General features: G+C 41.7%; 1 protein-coding gene across 1 annotated transcript in view; it reads right to left on the bottom strand.

The window, feature by feature from the left end:
* The window catches only part of LOC122925899 (glutamate receptor 4), a 162,982-nt gene that overhangs the window by 39,062 nt on the left and 106,881 nt on the right, over nucleotides 1-17,039 (bottom strand). The gene's annotated exons all lie outside the window — the stretch shown is intronic.

Raw genomic sequence — 17,039 nt, 5'->3', positions numbered from 1 at the left:
TCTTACAAGTTATTTGCGAATCAACCCATAAGGAATAGACCCTAGTGGCAAGTCATTGGCTCCAAAGTCATCTCTAAATGGGTTGTCTTCTGCTGATCCTTTGGGGTTCATTATTGTGTCTGAGCTTGGGCCCACTGAAGGATCATCAGATACTTTGATGGATCAGTCCAGATGTTTTTGGAATAATAACCTTTACCTGTAAAATATGTGTTCTTATAAGACATTTAGGTATCTATTGTGACCACGTGGCAGATACCCATCTGACTTGATCTTTTCTGTTAATAACCATTATGGTTAGCTTTAGGGTTATTGCTTTTTTCTCTTCTCGAATACTATATGAAAGGACTCCATTTTACAGGATATTCTTTAATGAGAGTTTGTCAGCAGTTTTGTTGATGCTAAACTGCTGACAGACATAGGGGCAAGGGGCAGGGGGTTATACTCCCTGATTTTTATCACTATTAGGGTCCATTCACACGTCCGTGGTGTGTTGCGGACCCGCAAATTGCGGATCCGCAACACACCCGGCTGGCACCCGCTATAGAAATGCCTATACTTGTCTGCAGCTGCGGACAAGAATAGGACATGTTCTATCTTTTGCGGAGCTGCGGACCGGAAGTTCGGGGCCGAAACCCGGAAGTTCAGGACCGCGCTCCGCAAATGCAGAAGCGGAGAGCACATAGTGTGCTCTCCGCTTCACGCCCGGGCCCATAGAGAATGAATGGGTCCGCACCCGTTCCGCAAAATTGCGGAATGGGTGCGGACCCTTTTGCGGACGTGTGAATGGACCCTAAAGCCTCTTTTACACAAGCAAGACGGATTAGCTCCGGATGTGTTCAGGATGCATTCAGTGAAACTCGCACCATTTTGCAAGCAAGTTCAGTCAGTTTTGTCTGCGATTGCGTTCAATTGTACAGTTTTTTCCACGTGGATGCGTTTTGATGCGTTTTTCACGCGCGTGATAAAAAATGGAAGGTTTACAAACAACATCTCTTAGCAACCATCAGTGAAAAACGCATTGCATCTGCACTTGCTTGCGGATGCGATGCATTTTTCACTGAAGCCCCATTTACTTCTATGGGGCCAGGGCTGCGTGAAAAACGTATAATATAGAACATGCTGCGTTTTTCACACAACGCAGAACTGATACTAGAAAAAAAACACACATGTACACAGACACATTGAAATGAATGGGTCAGTATTCAGTGCAGTTGCTATGTGTTCTCTTCACGCATTGCACCCGCCCGGAAAACTTGCTCGTGTGAAAGGGGCCTCAGACTACATTCACACGACCGTAGTGTTTTGTGGATCCGCAAAACACGGACACCGGCCTATGTGCGTTCCGCAATTAGCGGACCGCACATGGCCGCCGCTATCATAGAAAATGCCCATTCTTGTCCGCAATTGAACGGGACTATGGATGCGGTAAGCACACGTTGTGCTGTCCGTATCTTTTGCGGCCCCATTAAAATTAATGGGTCTGCACCCGTTCCGCAAAATTGCGGAACGGATGTGGACTCATTCATACGGTCATGTGAATGTAGCCTAATGCTGAAATAAATGATCCTACGTCCCATACTCGCCATAGTGCACCAGGGGCACGTCTGCAGGTTGCAGATCTCTGCTGTGATTGACGACTGTAACGGTCTCCTGGTTGGCTTAGGGCCAGAGGTATACATTTTCTCCTTTTCCCTGCTCCAACCTATGTCTGTCAGCAGTTTCACATTGAAAAAACTGCTGACAGACTCCCTTACAAAAAAATAAAATAAAAAATAAACAGGGCAGCTAAATCTGGTTCTACTAAATATGTTATATCAGTTGTTTTTTTACTTCTCCAGTTGTACTCCAAGCTTCCATTTAAATGTCGCTAGCTGAAAGAGAACATCTATAGATAGACATATCTATTGGGGTCAGGTAGGTCATCAGAAAAGCAAAGTAGGTTACAGTGGTAAAATAGTATATAGAATCAGCTTCAGTAAAAAACTGAGAACTTATGCTATCTACTGTAGGTAGGGGGGATTCAACAAGTCAAAAGGCTGCCATTAAAAATGCATTATCTGAAAATCACATTTTTTGAAAGGCATATTGGCTACTATACTAGAACACTATTTTGGGAATAATGACTTCTCAGATGAAGTACAGCACAGGGAAATGAATATGCTACCTACTGTGTTCTGACCTGACAGTTATACCAGAATATAATTCTCTGGAAATATCCATGGATCAGAGGTTTTGATGAAACAATATTGTGAAAGGGCAAACTATTCAGGTCACCTCCTCTAAAGATCAGCGCTATAAATGATGTGCCAAATTATATACACATGAGGACCCGCTATCTCACACTGAATGGATTCAATGAGAATTACCATAGTTAAGTTATACTGGAAAATGTATGTATGGGTTCAAAGGAATTATGTGAAGAAAAGGTCTAGTGCAGGAGACACATGAAAGTCTTAAGTATCAATCTTCTACTTCAATATATGGATGTCCAACATGCCTCACAACACTATAGTGGACAATTTTGTATTATATGCAATATCCTAAATCTTTCTGCATTCCTTGTTCTAAATAGGACTTCAGATTTTAAAAAAAGACCTAAAATGTATAATAAATGTATAACAAAAAAGTCCCCAAAAAATGTGCAGTACCCCCAGAGGTTCACTACTTGCGGGCCTCTCACTGGGGGGGGGTCTCAGTGGTTGTGAGCGATTTCTCAGGGGATACACTGGGGCCTGGTTGGTGGTGCCAAGATTGGTTGTGCCCTGATTGCTGGGGTCTAAAAAACGAGAATCCTGCCACTATAACGACCTCGGCCGGTACCCCCTCCTCTACCTCCGTATCTACTGTGGGTATTGTATCCACTTTCTTTGTCTGAATCTGAGAGATCAGTCTTAGTAGAGGACGGGTCAGTGAGGCCACCAGTGATATTCTTTTGGGTTATTGAAGTGTAAATTATTTTCTCTTTAAAGTCCGCTAGGTCCCTAACGACCTGACGGTGCTTCCTTTCTTTCAAAGTGATATTGAAACTTTTCATAGGTATTTTGCAATTGTTTTTCTTTATTCACAAATTCTGGTTCCTGAGAGAAGGTCTGAACTATTTCTATGTTCTCATTCAACTTTTTATAATGTTGTTCTAGACTATTTTTCTCCTCTGTGAGTAGTAATTGCAATAAACGCAGGGAACTGTCGGTAGCCTCCTTTTCCCACTTGGTCAGGAATCCGGGATTCCTGAAACGTGGCGCTGGTAGTATTGGGATGTGGAGACCCCGAGGCACTATTTTGTGTTTCAGGTAATTCTCTAAACCTTGTACCTCCCACCAAGAGGTGATTTGGTCTTTATATGTTGTAGTGAGGTCTTTAAAAGCTGCCTGAAAAGAAGGAGTATATTTATTTTGTTCAAATTGTTTTTCTGAGAAAATGTCTTTTGCCTCTACCAACCAATTGTTGGCGTTGAAACCTGACGATAGATAGCCTGCCATGCTGTTCAAAAATTGGGAAAAAAACATGTGTAGGATAGTGGTAGTTCGATAGGGGGGCTCCCACTAGCGATTTGGAAAACAATAATGGATATGAGGGAGCTTAAGATATAACTTTTACTAATATACCTTTTATCACTAGGGATCACTAGGGATATTGGTTCCCTGCACTGTCTACATCTCCAAACAACCAACGACCACATCCAACAACCGGCCCAGACGTGGTGTATTTCTTCCACCGCGCTCGGTTGATCCTCATCAGGGTTGCGTCGGAATGGTAAGATTGTTCCATACTTTTTAAGCCATATCCTAAATATCTATACGTGGCACTTTTTCTCTTAAAAGGTATATTAGTAAAAGTTATATTTTAAGCTCCCTCATATCCATAATTGTTTTCCATATTCTTTACTGCACTTAAAATCTGCTGCTACTGTATGTATTTCAAGTTCTATGTTGCACTTACTAAGAAGACTTTGTTGTGTTTAATTCTAACCTCATTCTTTACTACTACCTTTCCACTGCACCGATCCCCAGGGAGCAACAGTCTGAGGGAGTACACCTGTGTTACAACACTTCATTAGAGCCACTACCACGCCCATCTTTTGCACCAGCTCCTCTGGGGCTCACTGCACAATGAGGCAGATTAACTAACTGTGCAGATTCTACAGTTTGTGGTTTCTACATGAACTGTCCTATTTGTCTTCCAACTCTGCATTATCAAACAATCTGACGTGGTATCAATCACTTCTGCATGGGAAGACAGTCTGTATGCACATAATGAAATGAGAATAAGTGGATTCTAGTAACCTTTTAAGTACCCTTCATATGGGACTAGGGTAAATGAGTGTACAGACATACTGTATAAGCATGCTTATTCACCTGGGTTACAGTGGTATACTTGACTGAGCTGAGTCCACCATAGCAGGAGCTCTTATTTTGTGGCTGTCTGCTATGCCTAATATAGGGGAGCCCAAACTGGCTGAGCCCTCTACAACATGAATATGCCCAAATACCAGTCTGACTTGAAAAGTAGAAGACCTTCTACTCCTTGGGTGAAGTTTTAGGTGTGGTAGTATTTATTGCCAATGAGGAGGGGACTCATTTCAATTTTTGCTATGGGTCTGTGGAAGACCTATGTAAGATTCTAAGAAATACTTGTTTCATGTGCTTTTATGTGTTTGGCAATGCACTTCTTTACATGATGGGTAAGTAACCTGGAGTAGCACAACATATAAGTGTTAATATAATATGTGGCTGGGTATAAAAGAGTACAGAAAGCTATTACATTATGTAACACCAGTAAATTGTCTCAGTGCTACCCCAGGTCAATCATACTACCCTGGAGTAGTACCCTAGAGATTTGAATGGTCTTTCTTGACTACTTCCTCCATATTATTATATGTTCCAGGGTCTGAGAAATATAATATACTGAGATAGATTGTGTGGTATGTAGTATAGGGAACATTTATCTATGTGTAGCACATAGCTTGGAGAATCAGGGCCACTGGATGAACCAGACCAAGAGGCCTCAAGAGATCTCAGTATTAAGACCTTTAAACACTCTGACCACTTGCTATCCAGAAGCTTTATATATCATAGTATACTCTTTCGGTTACTCTATGAAAATTAAGAAAATAGCCTTTGATTAATGTGCAGTAGATGACTTGGAGGATCAAAGCCATTGGATGAATAAGCCAAAATTAGTTCATGATGTCTCAACAGGATATTTGAAGAGATTGTGCAGGATTATAAAGCCGTATCTGCTTTTTTCTAGGAGGGAAGGGATGCAAATGAGCTCTTAACAAGCTCTGCCTCTAATGCCACCAGATGTAAGGCAGCTATCCTATAAGTCAATGTTCAGCTCTTAAAATAAGCATTGAGACATGACTTGGAATCAAGAATAAGCCAGCACCTGATCTGCAGACAGCTGTTTCGGGGTGATTGCCCTTGCAGAGCAGAGAGTACTGGCTTAACTGGGTGAGAGGCCTGTGTCCGGGTCAGAAGGGAACTAACTCTCCTTAGGGAGAGAGCATCTTAATCAGTGTGAGGAGACTTATAGAAACACCACCGCATCTGTCCATGGGTAGGGTCTGGTATTGCAGCTCATCTCCGTTGAGATTAACCAGCAATGTCACATACAAACTGTGGACAGGCGTGGTGTTGTTTCTGAAGAGAACAGACATGGTTTGATCAATGTGCAGTAGATGACTTGGAGGTTTATTGTTAAAGGGACTGGCTACTTCTCTGGTGAAATTTCAGAAATGGCCTAGTCCAATGGGTACATGCATGTCAAATTCCTTACATTGGCATTCAAACTGAAGTAATCCCCTGCTGACCATAGGTCCCATATGCAAACAATGTACGTGGTACATGGCTCCCAAGATGGTGAAAATCAGATGCTCTACCTTCGTAACTACCTCTCAGGCGGCATCTTTTCTGCACCAGTGCTGAAAGCCTCTGGTGCATGTGGAGATGCAGGAGATTGCGCTGCCTATATCTGCACATGCATTAAAGGCAGAAAAAGAGACAGCTGGAGAAAAGCTCAAAAAGATAAAGCATGGAAAGGTTAATAATTTTTGGGAGCAATGGTCATGGTAGCTGCAGTTTCTATCGTTCACATGTGGGACCTATGGTCAATGTGAGTGTGTGGAGGGCTTCAGCCTGGTTGCTGGAGAAAGGAATGACCCCTTTGACAATTTCTTTAATTTCTTTCTCCACGTTCTCTTAAATAGATGAACTCTTAAATGGATGAGCTCATAATATCTGCTACACCTTAGGTAAAATGTTGAAGGAGGAGCATGTCATCAAAAAAGAGACATCTTGAAGGTGACTATGACAGGCAGCACTATCTCTTGAGTGATCATTCATGATGACTAGGACATATTTCCATGCTGGGAATGTAAACAATAAAGGTTCCCATTTCAATTATCTAGAAAACCGAGAGGAACTGATATACAAAGTATATTAGAAAGTTGTATATTATATACTGAATGAGCTTTACGTGCGGAAATTGACCTATGCCATTAAAACTGTTACTTGACCACCTGTCATTCAAAAGTCTTAGAAAATTCTTGAAGCTACTCCATGAAAATAAAGAACAGCCTTTGAGGAACAGCCCACATAAACACACTGCTTTAATACGCCAACAAAAATATCAATATCAAAGAAGGACATAACAGAAGCCAACATAGGAGATACAAGTACATTGGTACGGATCTGGAGTTCACAGTCACCCACTGTACATGGAACATATCCTTTACCTTATTAAGCACAGAGAGTACAAATCTGCAGTGTAGTTTCAGGAACATGCCAAAAAAATAGAAAACATGATTTGATATGTCTTTCAATGTTCAGCTTTATTATGGTACAAACCAAATAATACAAAATATAGGATCTTTTATCAATGCCATTACACTAGGAGGGGAGGTCACATGTGCCCATATACAATGATCCATAAGAGGTAAGATCTCAATGTTCAAAGGCATACTCCAGGAAAACCGTGTTATGCCGAGAGCAGGACTGCAATGGCCGTGCATGACACAGAAGTTCAAAGAACACCAAAAGCAGAGGTCATGCTCCACTCCTTTAGAACCATTTTTTCATGGAGTGTTCCTTTAATTCATACAAATTGTTCTTCTACAGAATTAGGCATGAAGTACAGTATATAGAAGCAGATACCAACCACAGGATAAGAGTCTAAAGCACTTCTACCACATACACTGAAATAATATAACACACAGAAAGCATATGTACACTCCATGCATACCTTTATGGTACCGGACTCTCGAAAGTGCGACTTGAGAATATAAAATGAAGCCGTTTAATTAATTTATTTTATTTTATTTTTTCAATGACCATAAATAACCATCATATTTTTTTTTTTAACCATCATCACAGTCATACAGTCTGTAGAATAAAATTTGAGATGATTTGGCAACATTGGACTATTTTTTTCTCTTATTTAAAAGAAAATATTTATTTATTTAGTTAGTTATAGTTAGTTATGTTTTTTTTCTCTCTCTTCACAAAATTCGGGTCAAATTTGATTCATTTGCAATCAATTTGCTCGTATTCAATTAAAATGCATGTCCGACATGGTTTACCATTTTATAGATGAATTCTAGAATTAATCAGCTATTTATGTAGATTCATTCTAGAATGAATCTACATAAATAGCTGAATAAATCTGTAATTACATTCCACTACTTACTTTGTACAAATCCTGAGAGTTACCTCTTGTGTAATGGTCCAAAGCTGCATTCACAATTCTTCAGGCTTCAGAGCTTAGGGTACTTTCACACTAGCGTTTTTCTTTTCCGGCGCTGAGTTCCGTCCTAGAGGCTCAAATCCGGAAAAGAACTGATCAGTTTTATCCTAATGCATTCTGAATGGAGAGTCAGTCCTTCAGGATGCATCAGGATGTCTTCAGTTCAGTCTTTTTGACTGATCAGGCTTTTCAGAAAAACGTAGCATGCAGTATTTTTACCTCCGGCCAAAAAGCCTGAACACTTTGACTGAACGCCTGATCAGGCTTTTTTCCCATTGACTTGCATTAACGCCGGATCCGGCCCCGTGTGTTCAGTCAAAACGGATCCAGCTTTTGCATGTTAAACCCGAAAAATGTGAAAAAAAAGTTAAAGTCCATAAATGGCGGATCCGTTTTTTCCAATGCATTTTTCCATTGTGATTGAAAGCCTGATCAGGATTCAAATGTAATCCGTTTTCACACGTTTTTCCGGATCCGGCGGGCAGTTCCGGTGTCGGAATTGAACGCCGGATTAAAACAACGCTAGTGTGAAAGTAGCCTTAAAGACAGGGGCGTACATTGAAATCATGGGGCCCCATAGAAAAACTCAGTATTGGGCCCCTCCCTCCCCGCACAAGTATAAAGTACAAAATGTATGTAAGATATATGTATATGTGTATATATATATTTATGTTCTTGCTGTCTCTACAGCATTCGGCACACAGGCCTCTTAGGTTCCTCACTTTTCTATCATCCTTCCCCTTCTTGTGCCCCAACATTGTCATCCTGCTGTCACCCCCAATACTGTGGACTCTGTGCTCCCCAAAGCCCCCAAATACTATACAAATTATACTGCCCCCATAATAATAGTGCTCTTATACTTTCCAGAATATTAACAGTGCCACCTACAGTACCCCCAAAAGTACAGTACCCCCAAAAGCAACCCCCTTATTAGTAATGTCCTCCATATTCTGCTTAATAATAATACCCCTCATATTAATAATCCCCCCATAGGGCCCCTAGTAGAAATAAAGCCCCCTATAGTGCCCCCAGCAGTAACATGGCACCCCTTTAAAGCCCCTAGTGCTAATAAGTTATAGTGCCTCCTATAGTGGCCCCAGTATTTTATAAAGCCCCGTTGTAGTGCCCCCTGTGTAGTATATATAATAATGGCCCAATAGTATATATACAATGGCCCCCTCTTTAGTACATATAATGCACCCCTTTATATTGGCGCTATATATATTATATATTCATATACTGATGATAATTATATTAGTTTTGAGGACAGTGTGCATGTGTATATTGTTTTAGGTTCCACTAATATGTGTGTGTATACATATATATATATATATATATATATGTTATAAATATTTAAAAATAATAGAAATTTACATTTGTATCAAGATTGTAATACACAAATCCTGATATTTTAAGGAATAGAGTAGTATGTAAATGTCTTGAACTTTTTTTTTTAAATTAAATTAAGAAATTATCATCATTTTTTCCCCCCAAGCAGACCCCTCTCCCTGCCATGAGCTCTGCTTGCTTCTGATGCTTACTGTGCACCAGGCAGAGTACATGGAGCAGGGGAGGGGGGGGGGGGTCTGCCTAGGGCACAATGTCCTCTATATACACAGCAGCAAACAGAGTTCATGGGGGGACCCTCTACCATGAACTCTGCTTGCTACTGATACTTATATAGAGAAGTGCCCCCCCCCAAAAAAAAAAAACCCAAAAAACCATTTGCTGCCCCCTCCAACAACCAGGTCATGAACTTTTTTATTTTCTTAATGCAGCGTGTTACTCACTCAATCTCTGGCTGTGCCGTGCGTCCAGTCCGGCAGTCAGTCCTCACTCCCCCTGCTGGCCTCTGTATCTGTCAGCTGCACTTGGCTAGCCAATCAGCAGCAGGCTCTAAGCACTGCTTATTACTGATTGGCTAGTTCAGCGCTCAGCTGACTGGAGGAGAGAGAACTCTCTTCAGCTTCCAGTGGTGAGTCTCTTGTGTATGTTCCTGCCCCGACTGCCGGATTTTCAAAATTTGTAAGACAGACAGGGGCCCTGAGCCCAGGGGAAGCAGGGCCCATTGGGACTCAAGCAGCAGCTGTTGTCGTGGTATTATAATCAGGGGGCGGGGCCTTCCATCCACTCCGGTCCCCCTCCTCCCACGAGCCCCATAGCAGCTGTGTGGTCTGCCTATATTAGAGGTACGCCACTACTTAAAGGGGTTGTCTCACTTCAGCAAATGTCATTTATCACGCAGAGAAAGTTATTACAAGGCACTTACTAATGTATTGTGATTGTCCATATTGTCTCCTTTGCTGGCTTGGTTTATTTTTCCATCACATTATACAGCGCTAGTAGCCATGGTTTACGGCCATAGATGCAGCGCAGATACAAGGTGACCGGAATGGGAGCTGATGCGCATGCATGCCTATGAGTGCTTCTACGGCTACCAGACAGGCCGGCACTTTTTCCTATAATGTGCAAGCACGACCACTGCTGCTGGATTGTGAGGTGGTCATAACCTCTATATATGAGCAGTGTATAATGATGGAAAAATGAATCAAGCCAGCAAAGGAATCAATACCGGCAATCAAAATACATTAGTAAGTGCCTTGTATTAACTTTCTCTACATAATAAATGCCATTTGCTGAAGACAACCCCTTTAAGCTCTGAAGCCTGCAGAATTGTGAATGCAGCTCTGTACCATTACACAGGAGGTATCTCAGGACATGTACAAAGTAAGTAGTGGAATGTAATTAAAAATGTATTCTGTAGCAATGTCTTTTGCTGGGGTGAGAGAACCCCTTGAAATCTTCTAATACTTATACTTTACTAGTAAAGTACTACTCCACAATAGGAAAAATGAACGGTCTCCCTCCCTGTATTATGGGAGCCCAGAGGACCAAAATTGTTGACTGTTTTCAATGACTACCAGTAGAACAGTGAATGCAGCTCTTATCTCTGAAACAAGATGTAATTCAGATCCTGTAGGTCATGATAGTACTCATAAAGGCAGTCAACATTTCAAGGACTACCCAGAAAATTTCTACATAATAGGATTGTATAATATTTATGGGACTGGGCCCTTTATAAACAAGTGCTTCTTACAGTGGCCCTTGCAGTATCAACCTTCAGGGTATAATTCTTATTTGTCAACTATTTACTGGTGGCATCTGGAAGGCAGAAGAGTTTTTTGGGGGGCACTACTATTCCCCCTTTGTAATAGGTCAGGGATGGCCAACCTGTGGCTCTCCAGCTGTTGTAAAACTACAATTCCCACCATGCCCTGCTGTAGGCTGAAAGCTAAAGGCAGTCTGGGCATGCTGGGAGTTGTAGTTTTGCAACAGCTGGAGAGCCACAGGTTAGCCATCCCTGTAATAGGTCATTCATATTTCCGTGAGGTGTCCTGTGCCCTCCTCGCACATTTGGACACTAGAGCTGAGTGAGATGACACAACATGTATTTCAAGTTCATGGAGGGCTGTTTACCAGGAGAAAACAGCCCTCAATGCAGTTCTCAAGGTCTCCCCACTATTCTGGGAGCCTCCCGGACGCTTCAGGAGAGTTGGTAAGAACTGTCTTATTCTAACCACTCCATAGCCTTGCAATGTGTCAGCTTACCACGTATCCCCCACCACTGTTTGAGTCCTCTCAGCCACTAAGCAACGCAGGGAGAGGTTATATAGAATATTTTCCCACAGCCCTAGAATATGCATGTATCTAGTTATGAAAACCTCTTTAAGGGTGTTCATTGGCAATTTTTTTTTTTTTTTTCAATTTCCAACCCACCCAGCAATATTTTATTAAGACATTTTTACTTACCTGCTCCTCACCGCTCCGTTCTGGCACCGTGGCTCCTGGGTGGTCTTCGCTTGACTGTCAATTTCCGCATGGATAGGGTCATATGCCCCAGTGCAGCCAGTGACTGGCCGCAATGGTGAAATTTTCCCCAAGCGGCATGTCACTGCTGGGTTACGTGATGTTTGGAGAAAAGTCACCACAGTTATTGGCTGCAGTGGCGCACGCGGCCAAGTCATGCGGAAGTTGATAGATATGGTCCAAAAGTACGGTGAACACAGCCCAGGTGTCCGGGAGCACAAACAGAATGGCGGGGAGCAGGTAAGAAAAGATTTATTTTCTTCACAGGTGCTGCTTTGTAGTTTTGTAGTGTGGAAATTAAAAAAAAAATAATAATATATATATATATATATTTATATAAAAATCCTGGACAATTATTTTAAGTTCAACTTTCTCTATTGTTTATCTTTCATTTTAATACAATAATTAATTTGCCAATTATAAAGAAATAAGCATTTTCTGACACTTGAATTAAAGGGGATGTCTGGTTTTACCATATTGATAACCTATCCTCAGGATAGGTCATCAATATCAGATCGGCAGGGGTCCAACTCCCGACACCTCTGCCGATCTACTATTTGAAGAGACCGTGGCACTCATGCGAGCGCTGCGTTCTCTTCAATGTTTACCTGCTTGCCGTCGACATTGCAACGATGGATCAGTGTAACTACAACTGCTCTGTCCCAGTCAAGTGAATGGGAGAGGATGCTGCAATTACTGTGCTCCATCTCATTCACTCGAACGGGACAGAGCAGCTGTAGTTACACTGCTCCATCGTTGCAATGTCGACGGCCAGCAGGTAAACATTGAAGAGAATGCAGCTCTCACATGAGTGCCACGGACTCTTCAAATAGCTGATCGCCGTGGTTGCCAAGAATTGGACCCCTGCCAATCTAATATTGATCTGACCTATCCTGATGATAGGTTATTAATATGGGAAAACACAGTTTTCTCATTACTGACCCCAAAATTCCATATAATGAACTGAATAAGAAGGTACTTTATTGGGAAATTTCATTTTGAACATATAAAACATGGTACACAATGCAAAGCTTATATTGACATTTAGCATTTACTGTACAATAAGAGCTTTAAAGCAGGTATTTGTTTAGTGAAGAGTCTTCCTATAGCGCATGCTATACTAAACATTACTAGTTTAAGTGTATAGAGACAGCAGTAGGAAATGTAAAACATTAGGGGCTTTATATACATAAATAACATTAACAAAATACAAATGATAAATATGCAATCATTATATATTTCATTCAAATGAATTGTACATCATGTATTGTAATCATACTATGGTTTATCATAGACCAATAAACAATATACTGTATTAATTAAATTTAAAGAGGACCTGTCACCTCTCCTGACATGTCAGTTTTGGTAACTACTTGCAACCCCCAGGTAATAACAATTCTGAAGCATTTTATCATATAATTCTAAGTTGTACCTCATGGGTGTGTCCCTGAACAGTCTGAAAGTAGCCAATCAGTGCTGCCATTGTGAGACTGTGCAGAGACACACCTCCAACTACCAACACCCAGTTGGAACTTTATTGTAGATTTCTTACAAATAATTCATACAATTCTAGTAGAAGTAATAAAGGGATGGTAAAACATACTTACTGTATATGAACAGATGCTGCAGAATTGTTATTTCATGGAGAATGCAATTCATTTAGGCCTGTTTCAGATGTCCATCATTTGGCTGCATTTTAGCAAGAGTATTACAGCCTCCATAATTCTACTGAACTGAATAAAGATCTAGTGATGATTTAGGTTTGGTTCTCGAGAACCACATGGGGACTGCAGTGTTGCAACTAGAATACAGAGCCTGGACTGCGGCCTTATTACGATCCTCCAAAATAGCTATGTAGTATGAAATCTTTCTAATACATTTTGATAACTTTTTTTGTTATTTATACATTTTTGCTCTCATGATGTATAGTATTTGAAACAATCAGATTTTCCTGCTATATGGAAACCATCAAAAATAAGACTAGCTGCTGCTTCAAAATATTATTATTATTTTATGTCTCTACTTTTGGAGTTACTATACTGATTTGGCTGTCGGTCAGATTAGGTCATTAAAATACTGTATGAATACACCCAGCAGTCCTGCTCGTTCATACATTAAATGGGTTGCCTCATCTGAGACATTGGTGGCATATTGCTAGGATATGCCACCAATGTCAGATAGGTGTGAGTCCCACCTCTGGGACCTGCACCTATCTCCAGAAAAGGCCCCCGAAAGTGAAGGAGAGCACAGTGCGCATGTGCTGAGCGAGAGTGCTTGGCTATTTTTGGAAGTCCCATAGAAATGAATGGAGAGTGCACTGTGCAAGAGCAGCCACTGCTTCATTCACTTCTATGCGCCTCCCCGAGATAGCCGAGCCAATGCTCGGCTATTTTTGTCAGTCCCGTAGAAATAAATAGAAGGCGGCCAAGCATGTGCGGCTGCTCTCCACTTGTTTGGGAGGGGGGCACGTTCTGAAGATATGGGGACCCACACCTATCTGACATTAGTGGCATATCCTAGTGATATGCCATCAATGTCTCAGATGAGACAACCCCTTTAACACTTCTTTCATTCATGCTCACACGGCCGAAACAAACGTATTTGCCATGGAATCCGTGGCAGAACTGGGCTTTATCAGTGACACTGGGTCATCATCTGTTAATGAACTAAGCCTCTTAGTAGATAAACTGTGACTGAGCAGTGTGATTGCCTGAGAAGGGTAAGCTGTGCTCTCCTGCTCTAATCTGCTTGATTGTATTCACCAATGCTCCTTTCCAGCCCTGAGACTCCCATCTCCGATTCTTCCAGAATTGGAGTTGTGATGTCATGTCCGTGGTCATGTGCACCACTGTAGCTGTTTTACTTAAAGACGTGTCATTGCTGAGGCCAGCGAATGGCTGCTGTGGTGAACATGACCACAGATGGGAAGTCACACTTCTAGTCCACCAGGAGCAGAAGAAGCTCAGACGGGAGCCTTGGCACTGGAACAGAGCGACAGTGAAAAGGTTAGTTCCCTTTTTTCTTTTACATACTTTTAGGGTCACAACTAAATTGTTTTACCTGGAAAATAATGGGGAGATGACCCTGAAAAGGGGGTTCCTATAGAAAGTGCAGTAAACTCACCCTAACTTAAAGGGAACCTGATGGTACAAAATTGGTCTACAAACTGCCTGCAGTACCTGAACAGTTGGCTCATGTAGTCCCGAGTAGTGTTCTTATTAGGTTCTTATGTCTTCTAAATGCAGCAAAAATTATCTTTATTCACCACTCCCACTATAAGCTAATTAGCAGTCTGATGTTAAGGACGCTGGCACTTTCTTGCCTAAGTGAAGTTTGCAGCACCCAAATTCTGCCTCTTCCTCAGCTGATTGACGGTTCCTAGCACAAGCAATGCTATCCCCTGGCCTCTCCTTGCCTGTGCTAGGGATTGTCAATCAGCGGAGAAGGGGCAGTATAAGAGCATGGCAATCTTGACTTCAGGCAAGAAGGTGCCAACGGCTTTAACTTAAAGCGGTGAATAAAGATGAGTTTTGCTACATTTGGAAAACAGAAGAACCTAATAAGAATACTATCCGGGACAACAAGAGCCAACTGTTGAGGTGCTACAAGCAGTTTGGAGGCCGATTTTGTGCTGTCAGGTTCCCTTTAAATAGTTGCTGGATAATGTGTTATAGATGCAACAACAGCTGATCAGGGAGACTGGCAGCATATGCACTCTGCAAACTGGGGGTATGTAGGGTACTGGACAAGATTCAAGCCTCTCGCGTTCGCAATTGTACAAAGGATGAGTGGACACGATGAAATACCTCATGCCCGATTCCTGGTCAGTGTTTGAAGTCACACTTGAACTGAGCCTAGACCTAAAAATGTCCAGCCCCACCCCAATGTGCAATCTAGTTAAGGCTACTTTCACACTTGCGTTGTTGTTTTCCGGTATTGAGATCCGGCAAATAAACTTTGTGTGTAGTCCTCATGCATTCTGAATGGAAAGAGATCCATTCAGGATGCACCAGGGTGTCTTCCATTCTGGCAGCATTCCGTTTTGTGACCGGACACAAAACCACTGTGGCCATAAAAATGGAAAAAATAGGATTCGGCACTGAAAACAATTCAAGTCAAGGGTGATGGATCTTTTTTTTTTATGGAGCTTAAAAAAACTGATCGGTTCTGTTTTTTTCCATTTTGATTTCCCACTAACAGAACGGATGCATCCTGAGGTGCAAAATCAAAACTCTGCCGGATCTTAATAATGAACTTAACAACACAAGTGTGAAAGTAGCCTAAGTTAGGAATGTATAGTACAGTACTATTTCTTAAATTCTCTGAACATAAGAGGAAAATTAATGTTGGTTGCAGTTAGGCAAACATTTGTTATTTACTAGTACGGGGGAAATTTACTAATCAAAGTGTCCCAGAATTCAGGTGCAGTTTTCACAAGAAAAACTGGCGTACATGCTTTACACATTTATTACACTTTTTTTTTACTCGTCTGACAAGGGGTTTGTCTTTACAAGAAATGGGGCCTGGCTTTCCAGAATGGGGTGTGGATTACAATGAAATATTGTAAAGTAGACCAACCAATAGGTGGTAGGAACAGTGTAAAGGTGCACCAGATTTCTCATTCAGCATGAGCCACTGTGATAAATCTGGCAGCTGGCACATAACCTAGCCTTATTTTGCACAGCCTTATCCTATATCTTAGGCAGTATTAGTAAATCTGACCCTATGTCAATGCACTGGATTTTATTAACCCCTTAAACACATGCACTATTAGGTATCGCAGTGCATGAATAGTACTGCTGCAGCTGACTCCAGATAGCGAATTTGCATGTGTATGCTCACCTTTGTTCCCCCCAGTTAACACCCATAAACTGGTTTAAATATATTAACAGGACTTCTTCTGGAGCCCTTTCAATGTATGCCAGTGCCAGTAAAATTTGGCCAAAGGAAGAAATAGACGCTCATAGGGTCAGTAAGTTCAAAAACAAGTCTCCAAATGCAGGAAAAGTGGTTCTGCTCACCTGTTATTGTTGCACCTAATATTCGATGCAACTGTAATGGAAGCGGATAGGAGCGATTGAGTTTAGCTGGTTGGTGCTGCCGATTACATCTGTGTTCACCTTTGGTGGGGGCCAGGCCGCCGTCTGGGTCAGTGAATGTGGACTTGGAGGTAAAGTGGAGGGGTGCACAATAGGCGCAAAAACGCAACCAGAATTTTGCAAACCAATAGGTTTTTATAGTCACATTAACAATAAAAAACCTATTGGTTTGCAAAATTCTGGTTGCGTCTTTGCGCCTATTGTCCACCCCTCCACTCGACCTCCAAGTCCAGTGGAAACATACCACAATGTATGCCAGTGCCAGTTTGCAGGCACACAGCAGGGGAATGGAGTGAGTATCCACATACAAATGAAGCGAACTGGAGTTAA

Source organism: Bufo gargarizans, chromosome 2 (assembly GCF_014858855.1).
Source record: "Bufo gargarizans isolate SCDJY-AF-19 chromosome 2, ASM1485885v1, whole genome shotgun sequence".
Lineage (NCBI taxonomy): Eukaryota > Metazoa > Chordata > Amphibia > Anura > Bufonidae > Bufo > Bufo gargarizans.
The sequence above is the reverse complement of the archived record's forward strand: the minus strand, read 5'-3'. Positions and strand labels throughout refer to the sequence as shown.